The sequence below is a fragment of the Schistocerca piceifrons genome, chromosome 7 (assembly GCF_021461385.2).
Source record: "Schistocerca piceifrons isolate TAMUIC-IGC-003096 chromosome 7, iqSchPice1.1, whole genome shotgun sequence".
Lineage (NCBI taxonomy): Eukaryota > Metazoa > Arthropoda > Insecta > Orthoptera > Acrididae > Schistocerca > Schistocerca piceifrons.
The window spans coordinates 330,558,574-330,576,996 of record NC_060144.1 but is presented as its reverse complement, the minus strand read 5'-3'; positions in this window follow the sequence as shown (position 1 = coordinate 330,576,996).

Below are 18,423 nucleotides of genomic sequence, written 5' to 3'. Positions count from 1 at the left end.
GCCAACAGTTTTGTTCGGACGGCTCGCTTTATTATGACCGAGAACATTCCCTACTTCCCAAAAATATTTTACTGGCTGCTAATACATATCCTTCGTCGTTGCATCCTTCACTCAAAAGGAGAATATACGCTACGCAAAAGTAATTGTAGTTATTTTGAAGCTAATATTTTCACTGAAATCGAGTAAAATATTTGTTCGAAAGGTTTTGTAAACCCAAGTTTTATCTAAATTTGCCGTAAGCCAACTTCTCAGCACGCAATACGTGCTTGGTACACAAAACCTCGTTCTTACTACTGCAATGTCCCTGTCTTATGTTACAAATTTCGTCCATCATTACAGTTTCTGATTTAAAAACTAAGTTGATGGAGAAGACAGTGCATTGAAGTGACTGGCCAGAATAATCAGTTTTATCACGGACATTACTCTCTGTTTCTCCAGCCATCGGATACTGTCCTCTGTCATACTAAAGTAATACAATTCTACATTCTAGCTTTTTGTAAAAGTCGTCAAATATCATAGATTTCTATGCTTTCCTCGGAGAGTCAGAATAGGTGCTGGGACTGTTCTGATGTTACTGCACTGTTTATACATACAGCCGATACATAACCACCTCAACGTTTTGTCATTTTATGAACTGCATTACCCTTACTACGAAACAGCCAGTAAATCCTTCTATGAAAAAAAGGAGTTAAATTTCGAATGTACAAGTAAACCGAATGCAGTAATATTATATCCAATGTAAAGACATTCGATACAGGTTTTTAGGAAAAACTGTTGTTAATTAATGCAGAGTTGACAATCTTATTTTAATTTACAGTTAGTACTAATCGCCAACACTTGTGATAAATTTATCGGACGTCTACTGTAAGGGAAAAACATTCGCAGTATGTTCTCCAAACTGAAATGAATAGACAAACATTTAAATCAAGTCAGCTTCTTACACAGACGGCACTTACCTAAACTGAAGGATCTTCTGGCTCCGTGTCTTCAGATTCACTGTCACTTGTTTCAGCCAGGTGTATCATCACAGATTTCAGTATGGTGTCCCTTAAACCCTGACTCAAGAAATCAGTTTATTGCTATGCTTCTGCTTGTTTTACGCACCTCTCCCAGTCCTGCCGAGTAAAATTGTCAAGAACTTCGTGTGTTGGCTTCTCGACATCAGCAAGTTTGAAAGTGGTATTTCTTTTTGCTGCTTCTCGCTTTACTTCGATCAATATCAATTCAAGGGTAGACGTGGGGTGTCCCATCTCGTTTGCCATTTGATCTAATTCGTAAGTCTTTTTGGCACCTACGATTTCTTCCTTAGACAGGAATTCAGCCTTCGTTTCATCGACTGAAAATGAAACATTCTTTCTCTTTAACCACTCCATAATATCTGCCTTGTGTCAATTTGAACGTGCAGCTTTTCTATCTGAATGGAGTGGTAGCTGGCGTAATCCATGATAATTGACCCTTCTTCCAGCGCAGACAACAGTCGAATAAACCAGTTCTTAAAAAACATACCATTCATTTCTGAATAGTAATCGGATTGGCAAGAACTTTTCCCACCACGAAAAACAAGTTTGGCTTCTAGTATGAAGCCTGTGGTTAATGAACCAGCGTGGGCGATGATTAATCTGCCACCTCTACCAGTAGGCACTTTCAAACCGCCGTTTCCTTTGGAGTCGTGTTATATGTACTTATTGGTGTGGTTCTGTGAAACCCAAGTTTCATCCAAGTAGATTACGGGCCTGGTGTCTTCAGCACGCAAGAAGTGCATTGTACGCAAAAGCTTCGCTGTTGCTGCTGCAATGTCTCTGCGTTCCATTAAGAATTTCCATCCGACATTACACTTCTTGAATCGGAAGCCAAGGGAGCGGAGAAGACGAAGAACGGAGGTCTCTGAACCCGAGTAATTAATTTCTTCACGGAGGTCAGCCTGTATTTTTTTAGCCGTTGGATACGCTCCTCTCTCGTGGTATCCAAGTACAGTTCTACACGAGCTCTTTGTTAAAATCGTCCGAGTGGGTTGATTTCCGCTCACGTTCGTATCCCTTTCTTGGGGAATTGAAACACTCATTCATGTCTGGAGATTCTGCCAATGACACAGATTTGCTAATACAGCCTACAGTTGACTTGGAGATACCACATGTTTTAGCTGTAAGTTTATGAATTTGCGTAAAATTTTAGTCCTCGCTTCTTCATTGTCGCCCAGATCAATAAAAAACTTGAGTACATTCGATATGATAATTTTTGATTGTTTATGAATGTCTTCCGCCCTTTATGCACACCGACTGGAGGAGTACTACAAGTAGGCCATTGCTCGTGCTTTGTTGTTCACCACCGAACACAAGTCAAAGCACCTTTCTAAAGGCAGTAAGGCACTGAGATCAGACGTGAACACTCGAAATAGCATAGTAACACTGAGCTTTCACCTGCTCTGACATACCACTCCGATATCGGTACCTACATGGCAACAAAGCCGAGAGGCGGGCGAATCAGAGCCCGCAGTCCCTGCTGGTGGCAGGCACCGGCCGTGACTTTGAGGACTCTACTTTTGTGCCGGCCACTATAGCCAATTATAGGAGAACACACACTTCAACGGTGCTTTGAATTGATTTACATAGCCAATTATAGGTGGACCTATAGTTTGACGGTGTTTTGAACTGACTTACCTAGCCATTTATAGGGGGACTCACAGTTTAACGGTGCCTTGAACTGACTTTCCTAGCCAGTTATAGGAGAACACACAGTTTAATGGTGCTTTGAACTGACTTACAACTCAATTACAAGTGGATCTACAGTTTAACAGTGTTTTGAACTGACTTACCTAGCCATTTATTGGAGGATCCATAGTTTAACATTGGTTTGAACTGACTTACCTAGCCAGTTATAGGAGGACTCACAGTTTAACGATGATTTGAACTGATTTACCGAGACAATTATAGGGGAACCCACGATTTTGACAGTGTTTTGAACTGTTCTCCCTAGCCAGTTATATTTTTTTTTCCTTTATTGTAATTTTCATCACCTGATACAGGCGGGCTGGCAGCAGCTTAATACGCTGTTCTTCGGCCTTATGGGGTACAATAATACACTCCTGGAAATTGAAATAAGAACACCGTGAATTCATTGTCCCAGGAAGGGGAAACTTTATTGACACATTCCTGGGGTCAGATACATCACATGATCACACTCACAGAACCACAGGCACATAGACACAGGCAACAGAGCATGCACAATGTCGGCACTAGTACAGTGTATATCCACCTTTCGCGGCAATGCAGGCTGCTATTCTCCCATAGAGACGATCGTAGAGATGCTGGATGTAGTCCTGTGGAACGGCTTGCCATGCCATTTCCACCTGGCGCCTCAGTTGGACCAGCGTTCGTGCTGGACGTGCAGACCGCGTGAGACGACGCTTCATCCAGTCCCAAACATGCTCAATGGGGGACAGATCCGGAGATCTTGCTGGCCAGGGTAGTTGACTTACACCTTCTAGAGCACGTTGGGTGGCACGGGATACATGCGGACGTGCATTGTCCTGTTGGAACAGCAAGTTCCCTTGCCGGTCTAGGAATGGTAGAACGATGGGTTCGATGACGGTTTGGATGTACCGTGCACTATTCAGTGTCCCCTCGACGATCACCAGTGGTGTACGGCCAGTGTAGGAGATCGCTCCCCACACCATGATGCCGGGTGTTGGCCCTGTGTGCCTCGGTCGTATGCAGTCCTGATTGTGGCGCTCACCTGCACGGCGCCAAACACGTATACGACCATCATTGGCACCAAGGCAGAAGCGACTCTCATCGCTGAAGACGACACGTCTCCATTCGTCCCTCCATTCACGCCCGTCGCGACACCACTGGAGGCGGGCTGCACGATGTTGGGGCGTGAGCGGAAGACGGTCTAACGGTGTGCGGGACTGTAGCCCAGCTTCATGGAGACGGTTGCGAATGGTGCTCGCTGATACCCCAGGAGCAACAGTGTCCCTAATTTGCTGGGAAGTGGCGGTGCGGTCCCCTACGGCACTGCGTAGGATCCTACGGTCTTGGCGTGCATCTGTGCGTCGCTGCGGTCCGGTCCCAGGTCGACGGGCACGTGCACGTTCCGCCGACCACTGGCGACAACATCGATGTACTGTGGAGACCTCACGCCCCACGTGTTGAGCAATTCGGCGGTACGTCCACCCGGCCTCCCGCATGCCCACCATACGCCCTCGCTCAAAGTCCGTCAACTGCACATACGGTTCACGTCCACGCTGTCGCGGCATGCTACCAGTGTTAAAGACTGCGATGGAGCTCCGTATGCCACGGCAAACTGGCTGACACTGACGGCGGCGGTGCACAAATGCTGCGCAACTAGCGCCATTCGACGGCCAACACCACGGTTCCTGGTGTGTCCGCTGTGCCGTGCGTGTGATCATTGCTTGTACAGCCCTCTCGCAGTGTCCGGAGCAAGTATGGTGGGTCTGACACACCGGTGTCAATGTGTTCTTTTTTCCATTTCCAGGAGTGTATGATATAGGTGACATAGACAATACAAAAAATGGCGGGCAAAGAAAGTAGTTACAAGAAACAAAAAACAAGAAGCCATTCACGTTGGACGATAAAAACACTAACACTTGGTGACACGGCGCACAAAACACGGAGAACGGCGACGGCACATGTGAACAGTTGAGTTGAAACTGCACGAAACACAAAACGAAGCACACACACTAAACACTGATGGCGACAATCTCCGGCGCGCGAATGTTCACTATGCGTGTGCGAGTCCGGGGACCTGCCAAGAGAGGAGGAGGAGGAAGGGGAGTGGGAGAGGGAGAGGGGAGAGCAGAGATGCCACGGGCAGGGGAGAAAGAGGGGAGGGAGGAAGTGGGAGGGGAAGCCCGGGGGAAGAGGGGTGGAGGGAGGGGACGGGGGAAAAGGAAAGGGAAGGGACGGGAAGGGAAGAGAAGGGAGGGAGGGAGGGTGCCTAAAGGAAAGGACACCGGAAGTGGGGGGGTGGGGCAGGGTCAAAGTTGATAGGAGGGGTAGATGGAGGGGAGGAGGACATCATCAGGGAGGGGGAGCTGGCGGAAGCCACCTTGGGAGAGGATAAAGAGGGTGGAGAGATGGAGACCAGGTGGGACGTGGGAATACAGGCGCGGCAGTGGGCGGGGGTGAGAGAGGATTGGGGAGACGAGCGGGTGAGGAGGATTGAGTTTGCGGGAGGTGTACAGGATCCGTATCCTTTCAAGGAAAAGGAGGAGGTGGGGGAAGGGGATGAGATCGTACAGGATCCGCATAGGGGAGGGGAGACGGATGCAATAGGTGAGGCGGAGAGCATGGCGTTCAAGGATTTGGAGGGATTTATAAAAGGAAGGGGGGGCGGAGACCCAAGCCAGATGGGCATAACAAAGGATAGTGTGGATGAGGGATTTATAAGTGTGGAGGGTGGTGGAGGGGTCCAGACCCCACATGCGGCCGGAGAGGAGCTTGAGGAGACTGAGTCGGGAGCGTGCCTTGGCTTGGATTGTCCGGAGGTGGGGAGTCCAGGAGAGGCGACGGTCGAGGGTGACTCCAAGGTACTTAAGGGTGGGAGTGAGGGCGATAGGACGGCCATAGATGGTGATGTAGAAATCAAGGAGGCGGAAGGAAGGGGTGGTTTTGCCTACAATGATCGCCTGGGTTTTGGAGGGATTGACCTTGAGCAACCACTGGTTGCACCAAGCGGTGAACCGGTCAAGATGGGATTGGAGAAGGTGTTGGGAGCGCTGTAGGGTGGGGGCAAGGGCAAGGAAGGCGGTGTCATCGGCAAACTGGAGAAGGTGGACGGGGGCTGACGGCGGCGGCATATCCGCCGTGTACAAAAGGTACAGACGGGGGGATCCAGTTATAGGAGGACCCACAGTTTTAAGATGCTCTGAACATTGGTGCAATTCAGCATTTTTCACATTATAAAACCACTGTCCACACAAAATGTGCAGTAAGGGCCAGAAAAATTCTGAGATCCAACAAAGGGGTTTCGGTTCATTGTCTGATCCTTATGCGCTACGACAGTAACTCATTCACTAAGCTTGTTTTGCATGCGTATGTGTTGTGTACATAGTTCTGCATAGTCAGTGCGTACACAACTTTCCCACTAGAGCGCGCCCCACTAAACACAACAGCGCAGGTGCAGCGCTCGTCCGTCTCCGCTCTACGAGATGGCGCTGTCTTAGAGACGGACCAAATTCTGCTTCCGCCGATCCGCGTATTAATATGTAACGCAGCCAATGAGATTGCTGCTAACGTAGAACCTTTTCTCCTCACGGATCACACTCGCGCAGTGATACCTGAACACGCGAGGTATTATAACGAGTGTACAGACCTCCGATTAGTCAGTCTGCATTAGTCTGTACCAGTCTATAGTCACGTTTCAGTCTGTGCACAAATAAGATTATCATATTCCTGTACACAGCCATGAAGATAAATGAATAGACACTTTGTCATGTATCAGAGATATGTGAGAATAAGATTAATGTAGCAAGACCAAAGGAACTTCAGATTGTCAATTGTAAATAGCATCCAGAACCAATTTGAGTTATTTTTATGCTTGTTATTATTTTAATAAATGTGTGTGAAAATTAATCAAGTTCTGTTTAATGTTGGTCACCGTCAATCTGCTACTCAAAGCGTGCAAGTGGCGTTTCTATCGTCTGACCTAACGGCAGAAGATAAACACGCCACGATAAGACCACGAGACATATTGCTGACACTCGCCTAATTCGCTAGAGCGACAAGTCAAATAATCTGACGGTGTGTGTACCGAAGGTCTTACAGTACGCACACCACAGTATGCCATGTGCCTTACACAATTCAAGCATGGTATTTCCACAGCCTACATAGAAGCAAATGAGGAATTGCATAAAACATAAAAATAACAGTATGAGATCTATTAATTTTATTTATTTATCCATTCGCCCAGGAATCATCTGATAATGCAGTAGCTCAAATACAAGGATACATAGAGTAAATAAGGACATTTCATGGAAACGTGTCGACCATGATCTTGCTGGAGGAACAATTGTGACATTTGCCTGAGAAGATTTAGTAATACCACGGAAAACCCAAATCAGGATTGCCATATGTTCCGAATTGCATCCTCCTGAACAAGGAGTCAGTGTGTTAATAACTGCACTGGCTCATTCTGTTCATCCCTACTACACAGTCCGTGACTAGTCATCTTCCCCATTAATTTGATAAAGACACAATTGATTACAGTGCTTGTTTTGCTCTTTTTGATAACCTGGTATTATTTGTTGTAATCTGCTCTCTCCAAAATGAGTTATTTTTCTTTTACAAACATGATTTCATTTTGGATCGTTACCTATGTCTACCAAACATTAAAAAAAATGAGTTATTAGTGACATTTCTGTATGTGAATTTCATACCTTTATTATTGCCAGCACACTTTGGGGTATGTGTATTAACTGGATTGCAGCTTTTGCACATACTCTGTATCTGTCCCCAGTCATTAATTTCTACAATTCCTGTCGTTAAAACTGGGTATGGTTTCAGTAAATCAATCAGATGCTGCATGCGCTATACCGTCCAATTAAGCTTTTGCTTCAACGATTTTATTTGGTGATCCTAGGTTGTCTGGGAACTTTTCCAGAGGCAAATTAATTGCTTGGTGTAATACATTCATTTAAGTGAATTATAATTTAATCAGAGTATTACAATAAAGTTTACAAAACACTTTTTGCCATTAATTTCAAGTACCTTATAGCACGTAGAGAATAATAAGAAAATCACATTCATTGCTAATCGCTGTAATGGTGATTCCAAAGTAGAACGAAATGACACATGGTGTAATATTATAATTTACACATGGAACTGAATATCCACACTGCTTACTAATCAAATAGTGTGTTTATAAGGTCATGGCAGTAAGTAGTAATGATGTTCAGAAGTATATCTCAGAAAATTTAAAGGAAATAGCAGGCCATTTCCAAAATTTCCCTGTTAAAGATGGTATTTAGAATCACCTCATCTCTCATGGGCTTGCGATGGCAGATAACAGGCAAACAACAGGCTGATAACCGCTACGCATTCCCGCTGAATTTTGTCATGCAGCCATCGTTAGCGCACTCTGCAGTCCACTGTTTGAAGCAACGTCACTTCTTGGTGCCTGCTGACATCTAGTGGCACTATGATGAACTCGGTCAGCGTATCATGCTCGACTCTGCTGCAGGACATTGGGACTTGGTTGCTGGTAACCCACTTGTTACTGCAAATAAGTGGTCATTACTGGGTAATTATGAGAAATGGGAGTTACGAAGGGACGAGTGGTGTATCAACTGTATATCATGCGGTTTTTGACGCTCATTTCCTCTCACTGGTCCAGGCTAACGGTACCGCTGCTCATTAAGTGATTCGGCCTACCTACAAAGCACTTAACGCTGTAGTCATAAAAATAAAGACTTGTGTGGTGCAGCTCTAACGCAAATCTGTGTAGTGCTAGTCTTAATACCTGCATAACTACTGCATCCTATACTACTTGAATACGCTCCCAGTATTCAAGCCTTGGCCTCTACACTTTTTGCCCTCCCGCCCCTTCATCCACACTTCAGTATCTACATCTACATCGCTACATCACGAAATTAAATTTTGATGAAATGTCACATAATAATAGCAATCCAATGTTTATACGAGGGTTGGAACTTTAAAAGTGACAATTATCTATTTATTTACATCTCGTAAAAGATAGATGCGTGTTTCAAAGTTTTACTGACCTTCCAAGTAGTCCCCAGCATTGTTATAACCTGTGGGCAGCGATGTTCAAGTCGTAGGATACTCTTAGCCGTGCCAGTTGTGTTGACAGTTCGAGCTGGTGGCCGAGCGGTTCTATGCGCTTCGGAATGGAACCGCGCGACCGCTACGATCGCAGGTTCGAATCCTGCCTCGGGCATGGATGTGTGTGACGTCCTTAGGTTAGTTAGGTTTGAGTAGTTCTAAGTTCTAGGGGACTGATGACCTGAGATGTTAAGTCCCATAGTGCTCAGAGCCATTCGAACCATTTTTTATTAACAGTTCGTGCGGCGTGGTCTATTGCCCGACGAATTTGTAGCAGTTCTGAAGCGAATGCCGTGAAGTAGTATCGTCAGTTTAAAAACTGAGTTGAACTTACGAGTGCTTAAGTCAGGGCAGTGCAGTAGGTGGTATAGCTCTTAGCAGCCTCATCAGTCAAACAAATCAGTAACAGCCTGCACTGTACGTGCTTGAGCATTGTCCTACAAAATGATGGTCAGGTCCTGCAGAAAGTGTCATCACTTCTGTCTCTAAGCTGGTCGTAGGTTGTATTCAAAAAATGAACAGCATAGAGACAGAAGTGATGACGCTTTCTGCAGAACCTGACCATCATTTTGAAGGACAATGCTCAAGCACGTACAGTGCAAGATGTTACTGATTTGTTTGACTGATGGGGCTGCTAAGTGCTATACCACCTACTGCTCTCCCATAACTTAAGCTCTCGTAAGTTCAACTAGATTTCTAAACTGACGGTACCACTTCACGGCATTCGCTTCAGAACTGCTACAAATTCGTCGGACAATAGACCGCGCCGCTCGAACTGTCAACACAACTGGCACAGTGTCCGGACAGTTGCCATGCCGGACATTTGCCACGATTTTACCTGCTCCGAAGGGTTCGGCCCCTTGTCTCCCCCTCCTCCTTCTCCTCCTCCTCCTCACCCGCCCGCCCAGTTTGCTTTCGAAGTTCCTAACGTGACCATCAGTATGGAAGTTATTACAACGAACAAGGGCAGGCCTCCTGCTCATTACAAAGGTTACTCGTATCTTAAACAGAGGGAATCTAAAGAAGGTGTTGTTACATGGACGTGCTTACGCCGAAAAGCAGATCATTGCAAGGGAAAGCGGCTTTCGAGGAACGGAGTAGTGTTGAACGTATTAGAACATCTCTGTGGACCACCTGACGATGCGGCTCTGAAAGTGAGAAAACAAGTTGAAAGAGCGAAGAGAAGGTCTCGAGAAGAGACACGGATGAAATGGGAAATCTATATAATAAAGTTTATGACTTTGTTACAGTGATGCCTAATTCAGAATCTATGAAGAGAACCATGCGTCGTCGATGGACTCAAGAGCGGGGGAACCAACAAAAACCTAAGAACTCTTATGAAATTGATCTTCATGAACATCTATTAAAAATGGGAGATGGCAGCAGTTTTCTTCTGGAAGACGATAGATTAGAGGTGAGAATAATAATTTTTAGTGGAAGCAAAGGAAAAGAAAGTTTAAAAACATGTTCCCATTTTTTTATGGATGGAACATTTAAGATATGCAGCAAGCAGTTTGTACAGATCTACACCATACACGTAGACTTCGGAGGCCGATTAAAGGAACAAACATTCTTCCTACTGTATTTGCACTGCTCCCTAATAAGAAGAAAGACGCATATTTTCGTCTGTTTCGTCTAATAAAATAGGCAGTCTCTGAGTGGTGTCCTAAACAAGTAAAGGTAGGCTTTGAGGCAGCTGCGATATCGGCCATTCGTCAAGTTTTTCCCACAATTGAAATAAATGGATTCTACGAAGAAGAGTTTATGGAGAAGAAATCGAATTCTCGGTCTAACTGAGGAGTACCGCTAGAACGAGGATTTAAGACTTCACGTCAGCATGTGTGCAGCACTGGCTGTTGTAAAAGCGGAGGACGTAAGCAGTGGATGGACTGGGATTTATGCAAAAGCTCCTGATAACGGAAGGTTCTCTCAACTTTTTGATTACTTTTTGGATAACTGGCTAGAGAATGAGGATATCGCAGTAGAAATGTGGGACTGTTACGGAAAAAGGCACCGAACGACGAATGCTGTTGAAGGGTGGCACAACAAAATAAATAGTATTATTGGAAACCCTCACCCTAGAATCAACTATTTGGTGGAGTGCTTGAAAAAGGAAGCAGAGCTCACAAACTGCATATACATGAAATCGGAAATCAATCTTGTAGGTAAGAAGAGGAAGAAGAAGTACTTGAAGCTGGACGACAGGATAGAGAGAATCGTAAAGAATTATGAAGAGACTGGCAACATTAGGCCTTGCTTGAAAGTCATTGCCCATATTCAGAAACTGGACTAAAATACGTTAAAAATAATGTATTAAAAAACTATGAAGACCACTGAGTCCTCGCAGATTATTGAGATAAAATTATCAGAACACTTAAGCAGCATTATCGGAGCTAATATTAAGTTGTAATTCTAAATTGAGTGTACATTAGTTCAACGTGTTTAGGCTAATTTTATATACTCCATAATGGTAAATGGTCATTTATCATTTTGACAGTCCAAAGCCTGTGCAAAGTGTGAAGCGAATCAGCCTTTAACGTAAAAATTAAAAAGTGTTTCAAGCTTCACAAAAGTATCCCTATTGTTGTCACGTTAAGATAACTTTTTTCTACCTTCCAATATTATGGCCATACTATTAAATAATTGTGAGTTCTAAAATTATTTTCTGAAGCTTCAGAATCGCAACTATCACCTAAAATATCATGGTTTGTTAAACTGATAGTATACGCTTTTGTAAAAGAAAATGGGAACTGAACCTTTGAATTGCACCTAAAATTGACATCCCAAAACTGATCTGATCCTAAGGTTGACAATTTTGGCACCTCAAATATTTTTCATTTAAGTTTAGCTGCAAAAATTTATAGTAGATGTAAATCTACTTAAGTACATTTAGGTATAGTCCTTTAAAAATTAAAATTTCTTACTAAATTGTTGATTATCTTTAAACAGGTCAGTAAAAGCAAGGAGCTTACTACTGAAAATTAATTGTTACTAAAGAACATCAGAAACAAATATATTAGACCTACTTTTCTTATACATTAGAGACTTTTTGAAAAGATATTTGATCATTTCCTCTGTCACTGACAGTGTAATTTCAGTTGCTTTGCAACACTAGGGATATCTACTCCTAAATTATGTTTGCGGCTGTTCTCATTTCGAATTCTGGAATATTTGCTTCGTCTTCTTTGGTGAAGAAACTTCGGAAAATGCATTTACTAACTCCACTTTAGTGGCACTATCATCAGTAACATTCCGTCAGTCGTGCAGTAAAGGTACTTACTGAGCCTTTCCGCTGGTTTACTTAACATGGGACCAGTATCTCTTTGGATTATTTCTAGAGCGAATTTCGTTGTGGAAACTATTAAATGCATCTCGCATTGAAATCCGCACCATATTTCGAGCCTCAGTAAAACTTCACCAATTTTGGAGATTTTGCGTTCGTCTAAATTATACGCGCCTTTTGCGGTGCTCCTGCAACAGCTTTCTGTCGTGTTTTGTGTACCATGGGGGACCAGTTCCCTCTCTCATTAATTTGTTTGGTATGAATATTTCTTTTTCTTTGAACTTAAGCCAGATCTGGTCTTCACTTACATAGTTTGAAAGAATTGGAGACTGTCTCTTAGAAAGATGTCACCCGAATTTTTAGCTGCTTTTATAAATAGATATATTTCGCGTTTAGTTTTGGTGAATTTCTTTGTTACGGTATTGAGCCTCGCTACGACTGCGTGTTCACTAATCCCTGTATCCTTCGTGATGCTCAGGATTATTTGTGGCTAAGAGGTCAAGGGTGTTTTCGTAACCATTTACAATTTGAATGGCCTCGTCAACTAATTGTTAAAAATAATTTTAAAAAATTAGAACAATTACGGAAGTTGTTTTCTATTTACAATAGGGTTTGAAAATTCATTTTTGTCAACATTCGGAAGGTAGATTGAAGTCACTGCCAACTATAATTGTGTGAGTAGGATACCTATTTGTGATGAGACTCAAGTTTTCTTTCAACTGTTCAGCAACTGTTTCATCTGAGACAGGGAGTCGGTAAAAGGGGCCAGTTATTAATTCATTCCGGTTGTCGAATATAACCTCTGCCCATTCTAAGTCACAGGAACTATCTGCTTCAAAATGGCTCTGAGCACTATGGGACTCAACTGCTGTGGTCATCAGTCCCGTAGAACTTAGAACTACTTAAACCTAACTAACCTAAGGACATCACACACATCCATGCCCGAGGCAGGATTCGAACCTGCGACCATAGCAGTCGCGCGGTTCCTGACTGCGCGCCTAGAACCGTGAGACCACCGCGGCCGGGATATCTGCTTCAAAGTCGATTGTGAGCTTATATTATTTTTCCTTACGTTGTCCTTCTTGTTTCTGTTGTAGTGCAGGTAATTACAATTACAGCTTTTCCCTCCAGAACCTAGGAGGCTTTCTCTGTGACCCTGTAAATACTAGAGCTAAACAATGTAGAATAACAACGTACGTTACATTCGTAGTAGCATTCTGTATTACTTCATTTCCTTATTTCTTTACCGAGCGAGGTGGCGCAGTGGTAGCACACTGGACTCGCATTCGGGAGGACGACGGTTCAATCCCGTCTCCAGCCATCCTGATTTAGGTTTTCCGTGATTTCCCTAAATCGTTTCAGGCAAATGCCGGGATGGTGCCTTTGAAAGGGCACGGCCGATTTTCTTCCCAATCCTTCCATAACCCGAGCTTGCGCTCCGTCTCTAATGACCTCGTTGTCGACGGGACGTTAAACACTAACCTAACCTAACCTTATTTCTAACATTTTAAAATTGTAAGTCGACTTTAGATGACATGTAAATCATAGATGTTCTTATGTCTATTTAGTGAAAGTGTTTTCAGTTATGTTTTGAACATTGTTCCGCTACACTTTATTAACTAATGTTTTTAAAGAGTAAATTAATATGGAGTATGTCGTTCTTCTTTTCAAACATTCACATACCCATTTATTCTTTCCTTATTGTCTTTTGGGTATGCAGTTGTAGTAATTAAAGTAGACACAAATGCAGTGATCAAAAAGAAATGATTAGCGTACATTCGCATTCTCGTTACATCGTTCCTTTCTTGTTGCTCCCATGCCGGTGGACTGTTTCTATCGCAATCAGTACGCGTGAAAGGAATTTACCGTACAGGCAGAGGAATCTATATTTATACTTGGCAGAACTAATTACACACTGACATAATCGTCGGTATTGCTTTAGTTTTCCAAAAGTTATAAATATTTCGATTTCGGAAAAGAAGCTCTGTATTTGGCCAAGATTTCGAAGAAGACGGTCCCTTACGTACTGGTTGTATCGAGTAAGACGTGGAGACGGCGTTTTGGAAGCGGACAGAGGTAATACGAGGAAGGGCGTCTCTTACCTGAGGGATCGCTACTCAAGCTACCTGGCTAAGGGGCAAGTGTGGTAAATGTCCGGCGTGGCAAATGTCCGGCATTCAACTGGGAATAACTGGCACTGTTAAGAGTATCCTACGACTTGATCATCGCTGTCAACGGGTTATACACAATGCTGGTGACTACTTTGAAAGTCAGTAAAACTTTGAAACACGTATCTATTTTGTACGAGCTGTAAATATATAGTTTCCACTGTTAAAGTTCAAACTCGTATTTGTTGAGCTTAAACCAACTTCGTTGCAGTAATTTTTATTCTTTTGTTTTACGACTGATGTCGGCCTTTCTCATCATCATCAGATACGTTTTTCTCGCTAAAACATAAAAATCCTTTAGCCAAGACAGGCACCTTCAAAAAACAGAAAACATAATACTAATTTATGACAAACAAACTCAAATGAGGCAGACTGTAGCCACTGTGATAGAGGAGGAGTAGATACAATGTTGAACAGGGAAACGCAGCAGTGTGAATGAAAGTAAAATAGAAGATGTGTCTGATAATAGTAATGGACTCATGAAATATGTCAAGAAGGATAAGAAATATATCATATTGGAGAGTATAATGTTGGTGAAGTACTGCCAGGGCATACTTTTTCCTGACATTGTAGTATATCTGGCTTTACAGCCAACGTATTCAGCTACCAGAAGATCTTCTTACAAGGGAAACTCCCCATCACACGCCCATCAGATTTAGTGGTAAGATGGCTCAGTGGATATCCCGTCAAAAACTGAACGCAGATCAAATATAAAAACAAGAAGAAGGTGTACTGACCCGTGTAAAAAGAAGCAAAATCAAAACTGTGAACGGTCTAAGCTCAAGATGTACAATATCGAGAGAATTTGAAAAGCCCTGACGTCGTGGTTATGTGCTCACGGTGTTGGTCCTCAACCGGGAAGATCCGTGTTCAAATTTCCGAAGTCCCCTTTTTTTTCTTTTTTTAACAAAATTATGAACTTTCCGTCTAGTCATTGATGTGTTTTTCGCCTGTATTGAAATTTATGTCTGTGTCGTGGTGTAAGGAAGGCACCTCCTATTTGCTCTACACAAGTAACACACTCTTGCGTCCCCGTATTGGAAGTTGTGACTCTTTAGTTCCTTTGTTGTAACATTGTACTGTATTGTATGTTAACCGGGAGCCTAGAAACGCAGGAGAGGCTTCGTCCCCGCCGTAGCCACAGTGGTCCACAACCCCACGACGACTACCGCAGTCCACTTCACCCCTTCGCCGCCCCACGCCGAACCACTCTTTCAGGGTTATTGTGCGGTTCGGCCTGTAGTGGAACCCACCCTCCCCAGGGAACGTCTCACACCAGACGAGGGTAACCCTTATGTTTGCATGATAGAGTAATGGTGGTGTACGCGTACGTGGAGAACTTGTTAGCGCAGCAATCGCCGACATAGGCGGAATAAGGGGAACCAGCCCGCATTCGCAGAGGCAGATGGGAAGCCGCCTAAAAACCATCCGCAGGCTGGCTGGCTCACCGGACTTCGACACAAGTCCGCAGTGCGGATTCGTGCCGGGGACTAGGCGCTCCTCCCCAGTCCGGAAAGCTGTGCGTTAGACCGCTGTGTTCGGAAGTAGTGCGTCAAATTGATAAACTTCTGTTATTAAATAGAAAAACTAAACAGCGAATTTACTTGCATTTCATATAAAAGCATCTCTGAGTAGAAGGCTATCATTCCATTACTTAAAAAGTGTCAAGCACCAGTAGAATAATAAAAATAGCTAACCGAAAAGGTAGAAGAACTCCGGATATCTTCGGGTCGGCCTAATTTGGATGGCGGGCGAAGTGGTTCGGCTGTCAGAAGAGAGCTTGATCGGTAGTCTTGGGCGACAGATGTGTTGTCTGCCGCGGTCGGTTTTGGTCAAGAACTTAATTAGCAATCTCTACTTTTTGGATAGGTAATTGAGAACTAGTTTGACACGAATTACACAAACACGTAATTCATTGTTTTCTTTATTCTCTGTGAAGATGTGAAGAATGGGGATTATTTGAGATTGATAAATGGACTGTGATTTTGAAGTTTTTCAAATTCTGCTGATAAAAAGCGAGTTGCATCCAATTTAAACAAACCAGTTCAAAATTTAATTATTTATACATTAGCATTTCCTCGCTAACAGTTTATTACAGCATCAAGACAACGGACTCACGACCTTCGTGGTGTTTCATGTCCAGGGGACAACAACTATAGCAGACTACAAATTGGTAAACATTATTCAGAACTTATGCATTCAATTCAGAGCGGTGGAAGCAACTAGGCAACTCGCGTGTTCAGCAGTCTTAGTACAAATGAGATCAGTGAAACGTCTTCGGTGGTGACACAGAGGAGGTGTGAACGAAGGAAATTTTCGAGGGAAGGGGTTGATTATACACACATAAATGCCTCTCGCCAAGTCTCTCTCTTTCACTTGTTGTTTTTGTGGTCTTCAGTCCAGAGACTGGTTTGATGAAGCTCCCAATGCTATTCTAACCTGTGCAAGCTTCTTCATCTCCAAGTAACTACTACATCCTACATCCTTCTGAATCTGCTTAGTGTATTCATCTCTTGGTCTCCCTCTACGATTTTTACCCTTCATGCTGCCCTCAAATACTAAACTGGTGACCCCTTGATGCATCAGAACGTGTCCTACCAACCGATCCCTTCTTCAAGTCAAGTTGTGCCACAAATTCCTCTTCTCCCCAATTCTATTCAGTATCTCCTCGTTAGTTACGTGATCTACCCATCTAATCTTCAGCATTCTTCTGTACCACCACCGTTCGAAGGCTTATACTCTCTTCTTGTCTAAACTATTTGTCGTCCATGTTTCACTTCCATACATGGCTACACTCCATACTAATACTTTCAGAAAGAATTCCTGACACTTATACCCATACTCTATGTTAACAAACATCTCTTCTTAAGAGACGCTTTCCTTGCCATAGCCAGTCTACATTTTATGTCCTCTCTACTTCGACCATCATCAGTTATTTTGCTCCCCAAATAGCAAAACCCATCCACCACTTTAAGTGTCTCATTTTCTAACCTAATTCCCTCAGCATCATCTGATTTAATTCTACTACATTCCACTATCCTCGTTTTGCTTTTGTTGATGTTCACCTTATATCTCCTTTCAAGAGACTGACCATTCCGTTCAACTGCTCTTCCAGGTCCTTTGTTGTTCTGACAGAATTACAATGTCATCGGAAACCTCAAAGATTTTATTTGTTCTTCATAGATTTTAATTCCTACTCCAAATTTTTCTTTTGTTTCCTTTACTGCTTGCTCAATATACAGAATGGATAACTTCGGTGACAGGCTACAACTCTGTCTCACCCCCTTCCCAACCACTGCTTCCCTTTCATGCCCCTCGACTCTTATAACTGCTATCTGGTTTCTGTACAAATTGTAAATAGCCTTTCGTTCCCTGTATTTTACCCCTGCCACCTTCAGAATTTGAAAGAGAGTATTCCAGTCAACATTGTCAAAAGTTTTCTCTAAGTCTACAAATGCTAGAAACGTGGGTTTACCTTTCCTTAATCTGTCTTCTAAGATAAGTCGTAGGGTCAGTATTGCCTCACGTGTTCCAACATTTCCACGGAATCCGAATTTGTCTTCCCCAAGGTCGGCTTCTACCAGTTTTTCCATTCGTCTGTGAAGAATTCGTGTCAGTATTTTGCAGCCGTGACTTATGAAGCTAATAGTTCGGTAATTTTCACACCTGTCAACACCTGACGTCTTTGGGATTGGAATTATTACATTCTTCTTTAAGTCTAAGGGTATTTCGCCTGTGTCATACATCTTGCTCACAAGATGGTAAAGCTTTGTCAGAGCTGGCTCTCCCAAGTACATCAGTAGTTGTAATGGAATATTGTTTACTGCCGGGAGCTTGTTCCGACCTAGGTCTTTCAGTGCTCTGTCAAATTGTTCACGCAGTGTCATCTCCCATTTCATCTTCATCTACGTCCTCTTCCATTTTCATAATATTGCACTCAAGTACATCGCCCTTGTACAGACCCTCTATATACTCCTTCCACCTTTTTGCTTTCCCTTCTTTGCTTAGAACCGGTTTTCCATCTGAGCTCTTGATATTCATACAAGTATTTCTCTTTTCTCCGAAGGACTCTTTATTTTTCCTGTAGGCAGTATCTATCTTACCCCCTGTGAGATAAGCCTCTACATCCTTACATTTGTCCTCTAGCCATCCCTGCTGAGCCATTCTGCAC